The 12,399-nt window shown below is 40.6% G+C and overlaps 1 long non-coding RNA gene across 1 annotated transcript; it reads left to right on the top strand.

Annotated features, from left to right (window-relative positions):
* Window positions 1-10,099: 10,099 nt before the first annotated feature.
* LOC117814806 lies at window positions 10,100-10,512 on the top strand. The gene is made up of 2 exons (XR_004631629.1): window positions 10,100-10,258; window positions 10,374-10,512. It is a non-coding gene; the product is annotated as an uncharacterized LOC117814806 (long non-coding RNA).
* Window positions 10,513-12,399: the final 1,887 nt, after the last annotated feature.

Genomic DNA, 12,399 nt, shown 5'->3' with positions numbered 1-12,399 from the left:
TGGAGGAGCACTGAGCGAACAGGAAGTGTGAACGTTTGAAGAGACCTCACTCAACCAAACCTCAGTGTAGAAATCAATGATGGAAAAAGTCACATGGAAGAGGCTGTGTACCGTGTTGTATCTGCACAAGGATTCCTCCTGGCTGTTCTGTACATGGTCTTCCTTTTGAGGTACCTAAGGTAAAAATAAAATCACCTGAGACAATTTCTGTTATCATCTGAGGTTGTTGAATAAGTAAGGGATAATGTATAGTGAACAGGGTATTAGCTAAGCAGAAGGGTCTTGCTCACCCTGAGTTGATTAGATAGATAATTAGGTATTATGTGTTTATGATGAACGCTATCTCAGCTTACAGTGAACTGAGCCTAAAATCTGCAGCAAACTCCTTCACTCAAGCAGGATTTTCCACTTGCATCAGCACACTTTATGACTTCCAGCACACCCAACAGTGCAGACATCATTATTAATGTAGAGTTTTTTCCCCTTCTTTACACTATGGCTGTCATACAGACGTTAAACCTATATTTCAGTCGTGACATTTTTAGAGAGGGTATGGTGGCAAACGAGAAGACGGATGAGTGGAACATTTTGCGCTTGTGTGGCTGTGTGTTCGCGTCTGAGTTTCCTGGTTAGTTTTAGATGTGAAATATCACAGTGTCTGAGCTGGGAGGATGAAAAATGTAGTGTGTGACCCAGCTTCTTTTAACATCTGGCTGCTGAACATGAATTGGCAGTCATGGCGGCTGAGATCTTTGTCTTCTTTGTCTTTGTTTGGGTGCCAGCTGAGGCTCTGGTTATCATCTTCTTATACTGCCATTCGGCCTGGTCTGTCTGCCGCTATCATTATGATGGCCTGTGAGGAAGTGTGTTTGTACATTCAAGCATGATTAAGCATTGAAATATATGTTTAGAAATGAGTTTACCCATCCATTCTTAAAGGTTTTATGGTTTCATTTCTGCACACTCATATGGAAATGTCAATCTGTTGGTTTGTCCATCCACCACCTTCGGCTGACTTCAAATACCTCAGCAACAACGTGATGGATTGCCTCTTTTGTACAAATATTCACAGTATCCTTTGAACCATTGCTCCAACACCTCACCATGAGGCTGACATGTATTGATCTGAGAGAATCATCACGACAAATATTGGCTAGATCCATAGATTGTATGCTAAAAATGGACACCATGAGTCCTCACTGGCATTGAAGACAAACGTTTCAGAGCTGCCCCTGCTGAAGTCATAAACCCCGCCTCCGTCATGATAACAGATGGAGTAGAGGCCAAAGTATAAAATTGATAATAATAACTGATAGGATTTGTATATCGCTGTCCATGGTACTCAAAGTTGCTTTACAGAAAAATAAAAATAAAAATAAAAATAAAACAAATGAATAAAAAGGACAGTACAAAGACAGAGGTGGGGCGGGAGTAGAGGTCGTGTTGTATGCTTTCTTGAACAGGAAGGTCTTGAGGTGGTTTTTAAATGATTGAAGTGAGTCAGAGTTGCAGATGTTTGTAGGGAGGGAGTTCCCAAGAGTTGGTGCAGCAATGGCAAGGCTGTCCCAACAGGTGCAGTGCTTGGACTTGGTGATAGATAGGGGACAGAAGATTGATCTGAGGCAGCAAGATAGGGAGTGGTGTTTAAGGAGGTCAGTCAGGCATGAGGGGGCGAGGTAATTGAGAGCTTGAGCAGGATCTTGAAGTGGATTCGGTGCTGTATGGGGAGCCAGTGAAGATGCTGAAGGATGGGTGTGATGTGAGCACTGGAGCGGAGTGAGTGAGTGTGTAACCGGGCAGCCGAGTTCTGGACATATTGGAGTTTTTGGAGGTCAGTGGAAGGAAGGCCACATAGGATGCTGTTGCAGTAGTCGAGTCTGGAGGTTATGAAGGCGTGTTTGAGTTTTTCGGCAGCAGAGGAGGAGAGGGAGGATCTGAGGCGTGCAATGTTGCCAAGATGGGAAAAGGATGTTTTGGTGACGTTTCTAATGTGTGGTTTGAAGGAGAGAGTGGACTGTACCCCACTGAGGGACCGATAAAGTTTTATCTATAAGTTTAAGGTGTGTTTTGTTTAGGGTCATGGGCCTGTCTTTAGTCATGTGATGCCACCAGCCTGGTCACTTCTGTGAATGCCTTGGTTGCACCAGCACAATATGTCAGCGTCAGCAGAGGCAGTCTTCTGGCTTTAAAGCTCACAATGGGACCAAATAATGATGTTATATAATCTATGTCTAGATCACAGACAACCCTCTATCACTTCTTGCACTGCCATAATCAGGTCTTTATTTTCACTACTTTAGTGGTTATGGTTTTAAGTGATTACATTCCCACAAGCTGCACTTCTGGCACTTTTCTTTCAGGCTTTGTAGACATTTTAGCATCGTTACATCAACACACCCAGCCACACTCTCAGGTCTTCTTCTTTTATTCACCTCACTGGACTACCAGCCCGCTTGACCACTATGGGGTCCAGAGTCTTCAGCCGATCCGCCATCCACCTCTGGAACTCCCTCCCACCAGACATCTGTAACATCGACTCTCTTTTCCATTTTCAAATCTCTTCTCAAACACTTCTTTTTAAACTGGAATATTCACTCTGATTACACCTTTTCACTGCACTGTATTTTATCCTGAGCAGAGCGGGGCAGGAGCATATCGTTTTTCTACCTTGTAACTCTGTAATGACAGCTTTTTTCTTTGACAGATTTAAAACTTGATTACATCTCCTGTCATTCGCATTTGAACTTAAGTTACCGTGCCTGCAGTTCTTTTGTGGCTTTTGACATCCAGAAGCAATGGCACTACACACAAATTAGCATTTGAATTGGACAAAGAAAAGTGCTGCCAATGCATCGTTTTTTTAACAGTCAGCATGGGGCGTGACAAAATCAATCAATCAATCAATCCAGCTTTATTTATATAGCACCTTTCATACAAATAAAATGCAACCCAAAGTGCTTTACAGCGATTGAAAACAAGAAAGAAGCAGAAATGAAACAATGGCAAGACATATTAGGGGAAGATAATAATAATGATAATAATAAAACTAATAAGAATACAAATTAAAAATAAGAACAACATAAAATAAAATAAAATAGAGACTAATGCACACCAAAATAAAATATGTGTAATTAAAATAAGTTAAAGCATCAAAATTAAGAATAAAAATAGGAGTTGAAAAATAAAACTAAGGCTAAAAATATCAAGAAAACTGAGTAGATAAATAAAATTAAATAAATGAATGAATAAATACATAAAAATAGAATAAGATAACAGTTAAAATTACTAAAATAATAAAGCAACATTTAAATCAATATTACAGTAAAAGGTAGGTAATAAAATTGTTAAACCCTACATAAAAGCCAGACTGAATATAATGTTTTTAGTTTACGTTTAAAAGTCTCAATATCTCTATCAGGACCCTTCTACTGATCTGATTGTTTTTTATCCATGTAAATATATTAGGTTTTAGTGTTATGCTCTTAATCGCCAGTCACAACTCTTCTTCAATAGAACAAGATGTCCGTTTATAAATTAAGGTCATGGACAATAAAGCAGAGAGCTGCTGCCTGTGATAGATGTGTATCAGTCCTTCCAAACAAACATGGTCACGCTCTGAAAGAAACAATAAAGGAAATAGCCGACGAACATCCCCAAATGAAGACTTTACTGTGAACTTTTGAAGACAGGGGATGCAATCTTCAAATCTAAGCACTCATCCGCCCTTAAAGACTCACACTGAGACGTCTGTTCTTTAAATTCTCCTGCGTGGTTTTATCAGCTACATAGCATGTTTCATTCATTTCTCTAGCGATAAAAGTGACACCTCATTGAAATGCAGCCAAACAGGTTACAACATTTTTTATGACCTGAATTCATAATCAAGCTTTGTGTTTGTGTTATCACATCAAATCCCTGAACAAACACAGTGTAATTCAGTTCCTTGGCTCGGATTATGAGGCTTATTTGATTATATTGATCTATTTGTTTAATAGATAACAGAGTGAGGAGGTCTGTGTTTAATCCCCATACATTAATGTGATGTATTCTAGAAGGACGTGAAGGTTTTGAAAAGTAGGAGACACAGACAAGAAAAAAAAACAACGCTCAGAGATCAGGGTCATTCATATAAGCAGTGGCAGGTCCTTAAAGAGTAAGGGGAGGCTTTCTGCCAGACAGACAGATATTTATCTTTTTACAGCATGTCTGGATGTCTGTGCACACAGTGAGAAATGAGTTTGTCATTTTTAGCAGTCCTGAAAGTTCCAGAAAGGCTTCAGGACAAAGAGAAAAATGAGCGAAGGCGACAACATCTAATGAAAAATGTGTTTTAAATCTGATGCTGTTAACCCGAGACACTGCTTATTTTAGACGTTTCCATTGCAAAGTGAGTAAAAAGATTAAACTTACATTTCTACCTTTGAGAGGCACAGAGGAGATCATAACTCCTCCACAGACAAAGTTAGCCACGAGCTGCTGTTTGCTGTTCAAGAGTGAATGCTTAAGAGGAAGGTTAGTTTCTCACAGGCTTGGATTTTTATTAATTAAGTGGACAGAAACACCACAGCACGTAGATGCTACGGTTGTTCTTTCTTTTTTAAGTTATATTTTTGAGGCTTTTTGCCTTTATTGATAGGACAGCTGAAGAGAAACAGGAAATGTTGTGAGTAGAGAGCAGTGGAAGACATGCAGCAAATGGTCGCGGACAGGAATTGAACCGGCGACCTCTGCAACAAGGACTCTAGCCTCCACTAGGCCACTGTTCTTTGTCTGCTGGTTCAATAATTAAGACATTGATCACACTATCAATTCTGTAGTCTTTGACAGCGTATCAGTGAATGCAGGTTTTATTACTTAAGTACCTGCTAAGGCCAATAATTTGAAACAAAAAAAAGTCCAACTACTTATATTCTATTGGGCTTATTTTCCCTTGCAGAGTCACACAAGCTAAAAAATGAACAGCAAAACAACCTGTAAGGGGTCTAAATTGATTGTTCTACACTTGAAAGTAAAACTTTTTCCAAACTTCAGCTGCTCCAGCCTTTTGACATGTGGTGCAAGCTGCAGACAAAAAGCAACTGAACCAGGTATCAACTAATAATGATAATACTACTTTTATTTGGGGAGCACTGTGAAGTAAAACATTCAAAATTAGAATAAATTCACAAAATAAAAGCTGGTGAAATAAAAATTAGGGACTGACTCTGCAAGTCTGATTTCCTCTGGCAGGCTGTTCCCCAGTCAGGGGGCTCTGACTGCATACTGGTTCATGGGAGGATAGAAGCTCAGAAATGTATTAAGGGGCGAGTCCATGTTGTGCTTTAAATGTGATTAAAAGTATCTTAAAATTGATCCTAAAAACAACAGGGAGCTAATGTAGGGATGCTAAAATCTGGGGGAACATTTTGTTGTTCAATTAAAAGCTGGGCTGCTGCATTTTGCACTGTCTGAAGGTGGTGGATTGATTTCTGGTTAAGACAGGTGGTCAAAGCAGGAGGAAATAAAAGCATTAATGAGTTTGTATAAGTTTTTTGATGAAATAATGGACTTTAACTTCAAAATATTTATGAACTGATAAAAAAAGGATTGGACAACTTTCTTTATTTGTGGCTCAAAATTCAAGTCCTGGTCAAAAAGGGCTCTCAGGTTCCTTGCTCATGTTTTTTACATGGCTATCTAAATTATCTAGATTGAGCATGATGAAGGTTCTTTTGGCTGCTGGGCCAATGAGAATCATTTCTGATTTATTGTCATTCAGTTGAAGGAAGTTGTCTGCCATCCATAAATGTATTTCTTCAAGACACTTGTGAAGGATTGTGATATTTGACCAGTCACCAGCTCTGATGGGGAGGTAAAGTTGCATGTCGTCAGCATAAAAATGGAAATTTACATATTTTTTATAAAACTATTTTTAGATCCATTGATACTCAAAAGAAAATCACTGAGAAGTCTCATCGCCCTCTACCTGCACCAGCCAGGTACAGTCTGAGCTGTGAGGTAACAGCGGTAGCCAGACATGATAATGAACACTCCTGCTTCGTGTTTATCCTGTGTTCCCATTTTGTTCATTGGCCAAGATCCTGTGCAAATACATTACAGCAATCTGTGTTGACACTGTGAATACACAGGCAGGGCTGTTAAAATGGGTCAGCTGAAGGTGCCGCCAACGGGGACCACAGCACGGTCTGCTTACAGCGTTCAGTGCTAAGACATTATGTTCCCTGCTGCAGATAAATAATTACTTTAACCATCACAAAAGCAAATAAAGCAAGACAATGAGAGTCATTTATGGCCTTACACTGAACCTATAAAGACAAGTAGTGTGTTTGGTTGTCGTGGTTATGAATGAGTGGTGCTTCCAGCCTTGATTAAAGATTTGTCACTTTTGCAAAGTTTTCATTTGTATCTGACTTTAAACACTTTTATTAGGCATCACTTTTATTTTGAAGTATAAGGGATGCAACTGTCATTTAAAGAGACTCAGCTTAAACAAAATCCAACCACTTGAACAATCTGACATCAGAAAAATTTGGAAGATGCACTTTTATTCCAATTTTCTGTATCTAAAAAGTGGGCTGTGTCCTTAACACGGGTATCAAATGTAAAGAGAGGCTCTTTCTTATGTGGTATTATACCCAGAAGATGGGATTCAAAGAAGCAAGCGAAGCATGGTGGTACACATGCAGAGCAGGCTTTCTCCCTCATTAGATCACAATCATGCATATTCAGAAAACACTCCTTAATTCAAGACAAGTGTACAGCTGAGTTTGGGCGAAGAGAAGAATCTGGAAAGTTGCAATGTTGCACTTTAATTCACAAACACAGAGCGGATCCCTGCACCTCTTTTAGGATCAATCTTTGCAGCTTTTCCACAAACTTGACTACTCACCATGTGTGTCCCCCTCTTCAGTCTGTGATGTTACATGACAATCAGAGGATGTGACACTGGATCTTTGTATATTTTGATAGATGGGCCAATTCAGAGTTTAATTTGTGTTTCAATTAACTTTGGTTACATTCATATCGGGCATCTGGAGTTGGAAATTGACTGTAAGTGATGTTGGAGGACAAACAGCTCACTCCGTAAATAGAAGTCTTTTATTGGAGTGTTGGTCCCAGCTGCTCACACACACTGGATGTGTAAAGTGTAACACAAAATAAAGGCTCCAAATTCTCCACCCTGCATTGCAATCTTTTCAAAAAGCTGCTGAAAAATCAGGCCACTAAGGCAGCAACAATCACAGATAAGCCCAGCAAAATCCTGGAGGAAACTTCATGACACAGTATTTGGTCACACCATAAGGGGTTCAGTATCTTGTCAAAAGTCTTCTTAACATGCAGACTGAAGGTCTTGCAGGGCAACACGGACAACCTGCTTTAAAGAAGATTAAAATCAATGCACAACTTGCAAACATTTAATTATTTATATGAACTTTACAGTGGGTGAAGTGGTCAGAAATACAGATTCATAATTCTTGGGTAGCCTGTAGCTGTTAGCCTAAAGCAATGAGGAGTACTTTCTTTGCAAACACTTCTGAGATTTTGTTCAGTCTTGCAGTCTTTAGCTCCAACAAACGCTGACTCAAGTAACATCACCTGAGGCGATTTATGCAGCTCACAGTGGAGCCTCAAAGGGTATTACACTTTCTCACATGTGCAGTATCGTGCTCCTGAAGACCTGGAAACAGACCTTCCTCTTCAGTTTCTCCTTTGAAACAACATCATGGGATCATGAGAAGAATTCATACATAGGTATGCTGGAATGAATATCCTTTTTTATAATGAACTAAATAGAGGTGTCTTTCTGATGGTGAAACCTGTGACGGTCTCTGCCTAACTCCTTCAGTCCAGACTTGACTAACCCATCCTTGTTTCTCATTGATTTGAGAGACCTGATTTGGATTACCTGGGCTTGCCACTTTGAGGGCATAAAAGCCCAACCCCAGTGATGCTCTCTCTCTCTCTCTCTCTCTCTCTCTCTCTCTCTCTCTCTCTCTCTCTCTCTCTCTCTCTCTCTCTCTCTCTCTCTCTCTATCCCCCTCTCCCTCTCTTTCTCCCTCTCCCTCTCCCTCTCCCTCTCTCATTCCATCAGGAGACTCATCCCAGCCATCATCTACACTTTATGTCTTTGTTTGTTTTGCCTGACAGTACTCCAAACCTCATCAGGTCAGGCATACACATGTACTGATTAACACAATCCATATTTGCAGTTCAGTCAGACAACTTTAACAACGTTAACTTAAGATAAAGTTTATTGCAGCATACAGTATTATGTTTTTTGCGTATGGGCTCCGAACTTCATTACTTCTCGTAGATTATTCAAATGCAGACATTTAGGAGTAATGAGATAGGACTAGGTGGATGCCGGGTGGGAGGTGGGTATGAAGTTTGCACACAGCACTGAGCAGGACAGCAGGAGCACTTGCAAAGCAGAGGCAGAGACAGGTAGACTTGTAGCTTAAATACACCACCAGATGAGGATGTTGAGATCAGCTGATAGAGAGAATGATGACGTGTCGGTATGAATGAGCGCAGCTCAAGTTGTCTGCCGGAACTAGCTTGCAGGCGGCACTCCATTTAATTATCCAGTTGTTCTTTTACGTTCCATATATAATTACAATTTGCATTTCCCGTTTTTGTCATGGCCGTTGAACCAGGTATGACACACCTTACTCTGAAATATCAGGAAAGGTGAGTTGTGTCAGGAGGAAGAAGTTGAAAATACGAGTTGGAGGCACTCAGAGCCTTTAAGGGTCTAAAACAAGCAATTTAATGCACAAAGCACACTGATCTTTGAAGGATTAGATTGCAGCCATCTCAGCTCATTTCATGGTTGTGGGTTGAGAGGATCTACTCTACTGAGAGGGAGAATTTTATTAGTGTTTTTATATGATTACATGGAGCCTTTTTTTAAGTATGGAAAAACCCTTTAACTGTTGTCAGCTGCTCACTGCTTATTTTGCTTTTATATTTAGAACATTTTACAAACTAACTCCAGCAATGCTTATGGGATTCTTGCTTGGTGATAACAAGAAACAGTGGACAGACTAATCTCAGGAAAACCACCAAACACCACTGTGTCAAACTCCTGACCCGCCTCCCTTCCCTCCCTTTATGCACATTACTTCTAAGAGCAGGAGTGGGTCGTGCATGTGTGCTGTATTTGGTGTAAAGGCCCTTTGAGACATTCTAAGTGTAACTCAGCTATACAAATAGACCTGACATGACTTTACCCCTGCTTGATCTCAGTCTACAAATACATGAAGCAGCCTGCCAAAAAACTTGAAAAGCCATCCATTAAAGTCTGAAAGTCAGGCTGGAACACCTTTTTCTTATAGTGTTCCAGCTGTAAGGTATTAACTGCATTTTCAACCTGTACATTTGTCTTTGCAATGACCCCAAGCACATGTTGCTGCTTAAATCCAGGAAACACATGAAGCTCTGGCCACCTGGACATTTGCATGCTTGCAGTCACCTCAGAAAGCAGGTTTTCTGTTTTAGTATGATCTTTTATTTCATTTCCCCTCTCTGTATCTTTACATAAGACCTTTTCTTTTATCCGCAGCCCTTCTTGAGCCGCTCTCTGCCAGAAGAGCTGTTATATATCTCCACCTGACCTTCCTGGCCTCCTGGTTGACACCTTGTTCTCCTGTTATGCAATAGAAAAATATCCTGCACAGCAAAGAGTCTGTAATAGTTTTATTTCCAGTTTCTGCTGCTGCAATAATCCAGCTTCACATTTATCCCAATAAAGTATCTAATCGAATGTAATCCAATCAAAATGTCAGGCGGAAATATTTGATTGCAGCATGAAATCATCACAGATTGTTCATCCTGAGAGTTGGATAATACGAGGAAATGACTTTTTATTTCTAAATGCTCTTTATATTTCCTGCTTCATTGGAACGATACATCAAGTCCAATTAATAAAAATAGACACTTAACAATCCACTATCAGCGTCTAATGGAGATTCATACAACAGACATTCCCTGCTGCATGAAAATGTCACAGTTCCTCCCCTGTGACCTCTGTGTACCCGTAAGTGTGTGTTTTTGTCTACTTTTAGATTGTTACTGTGAGTGAGGAGTACCTGGTGTGTTTTTGTTTTCCCCGCCCTCTCCTGCTCTGTCTCCTTCACTCTCTGCTCACCTGCACTGGATCTGCAATCAACACTCCTGCAAGCTATCATCCAATCACCACTGCCTGCAAGAACCCTGCACTGGCATCCAGTTCCTGCTGGATCGTTGTGCCTCCACGGTTTGTTTGTCTAGTGTCCAAGTCCAGCTCTCGTTAAGAGAACTTTTGCATAGCTTTTAGCCAGTTTTGTCCATTCGCCTTCAACCCACTTGACACCTGTTTTTCCCGTCTCCAGGACCTATTTGCATCCAGCTCTGCCACCTTCCTCACTCACCTGCCTATTCACCACCGTCTGGATCCCTCCCACATCAACCCAAGACCCCCACCAGCTATCCCTTCACCCTGCACTTCTGTAATAAAACTTTGGGAAACAAGACATGTCTAAAGTCTGCTTTTTGGGTTCAGCCGTAATACATGACAAAGTGAGCCGCATCTACCTAGGGGGTCTACCTAAGGAGTGCTTCTCTGTAACACCGGGCATAAAATGTGCAAATTGAGGCCCGACTTTTGAGTCGCTCAACCGATTTTGAAGTCAGGCTGAATGTCAGTCTGATTGCATGTCGTTTGCCATGCAGTGTTCAACACAACTCAACTCATTTTTATTCATATGGCACCTTTCATACATTCAAACATGTAGCCCAAAGTGCTTCACAAAGAACAGAGACAGAAAACAAAAGCAATATGTAAAATGGTATCTAAGGCTAAAACAAGATAGAGGAAAGTAATAGAAATACTTACAAATAAAGATGAAATAAAATCCTTACAATAAAATCAATAAAATCAATTCAGGAGGGCATGAAGGCTGATCAAGGTGTAATCAACTGCTTCAAACTATTTTATACAGTGCTCCAATATTTGGTCTCCTGTCTGCATCCCCTCGCACAGTGCAAGCAGGGGAAAAAGGCGGTTCCCCAGCTTCATGGCTTTGACCTCATTGAGCCTGCACAAAATTGCAGACAGCGCCTGAAAGCACCATGGGCAACACGCTGCATGATGTGGACATTTGAAGTACTCATAGGGCCAAGATTAACACTAATCAGCCACACAATATGGTCACCTGTGGAATCTAATGCAACAGCTGTACCACAAATCCTACTTTTACTAAGCTTCTACATTTTCAGCTTTTGTTGACACGTCAGAAAGGTGATGATTAAACTCCATATTTATGATCATAGTCATATTCTCCATCTGTGCAGTTTTCAAAAGAAACTTTGTAGTTATTTGTCAATGCTCAGTTCTGATGTAATATAAATGTGCGTTCAAGTCGTGCTTGACAACAGGACCTTGCAGTGTTAGCACATAAATTGATCCACTAATACAGTCTAAGTTCACTTTCCACCATGGCAGTCATGCATTACACAGAGTAAGCCCAGCCTAAGAAGAATGTAAGGGGAGATGTCCTAAAAATGTGCTTCTTCTAGCACGGCTTGTAAGAAAAAACGTTTAAAAATACACACCACATCCATCTCCTTGTGTTTATACCCTCTGAAATGTATTGACGCACCAGGAGAAGTACTTTATGGTTACGTGTTCAAGTAAATCTTAGTATGATCCTGAAAGACACCACCAGCCTCTAAAATTCCAGATATGTAAACTGAACCAGGCTGAACTCTGCTACAGGCTGCAGCTTTCGTGGGTTTGAAAGTCTTTATGATCAGCAGAGTAACATGACATGTCAGAATGGGAAGTGTATGAGTTTGGATGTTGTGCAGATCTGAAGGGACTTCATAAAAGGGCTGATGCTGGAATGCTTCTGAGTGTTTTAAAGAGATAGTCTGTTTGTTTGTTGTTGAAGTGGGTTGCATGAGGAACTGGTCAATAGTGTTTCAGCCACAAGGAGATCCCGGTCGGCTTTGTCCCTTTGATGAAACCGGGCAGAGAACCAGCACAGAAGTGAGGCTATCAACTGCTGCAGACAGGGTCAGCTCGACCAAGTAATTCCGCTTCTTTTTAAAGCTAATTGTAAGAAAGTCTGATCCAAACTCTAATGCTTTAAGTTTGCACTGTCTCCAGTTTTTAAGTGCTTTACTTTGGTATTACATTTGTTTTTGCACTATTCACAAATGTGTCACATATGTGTCTCTCCTCTGCCTGCAGCACACTGATCAGCTGTTCAGGGCTGCAGGCTTCAAAAGAGACAACCAAAATAAAAAACTGACTGATTGTGACACCCAGAATGACATGCAGTTTAAAAGAGGACACATTTATCGTCCAGAGTTTACAGAGGAAGAACGAGACTCAACAGACTGAAGGAAAACGAG

Source organism: Notolabrus celidotus, chromosome 6 (assembly GCF_009762535.1).
Source record: "Notolabrus celidotus isolate fNotCel1 chromosome 6, fNotCel1.pri, whole genome shotgun sequence".
Lineage (NCBI taxonomy): Eukaryota > Metazoa > Chordata > Actinopteri > Labriformes > Labridae > Notolabrus > Notolabrus celidotus.
Note: the sequence above shows the minus strand (reverse complement) of the source record. Positions and strands in the feature narration are given on the sequence as shown.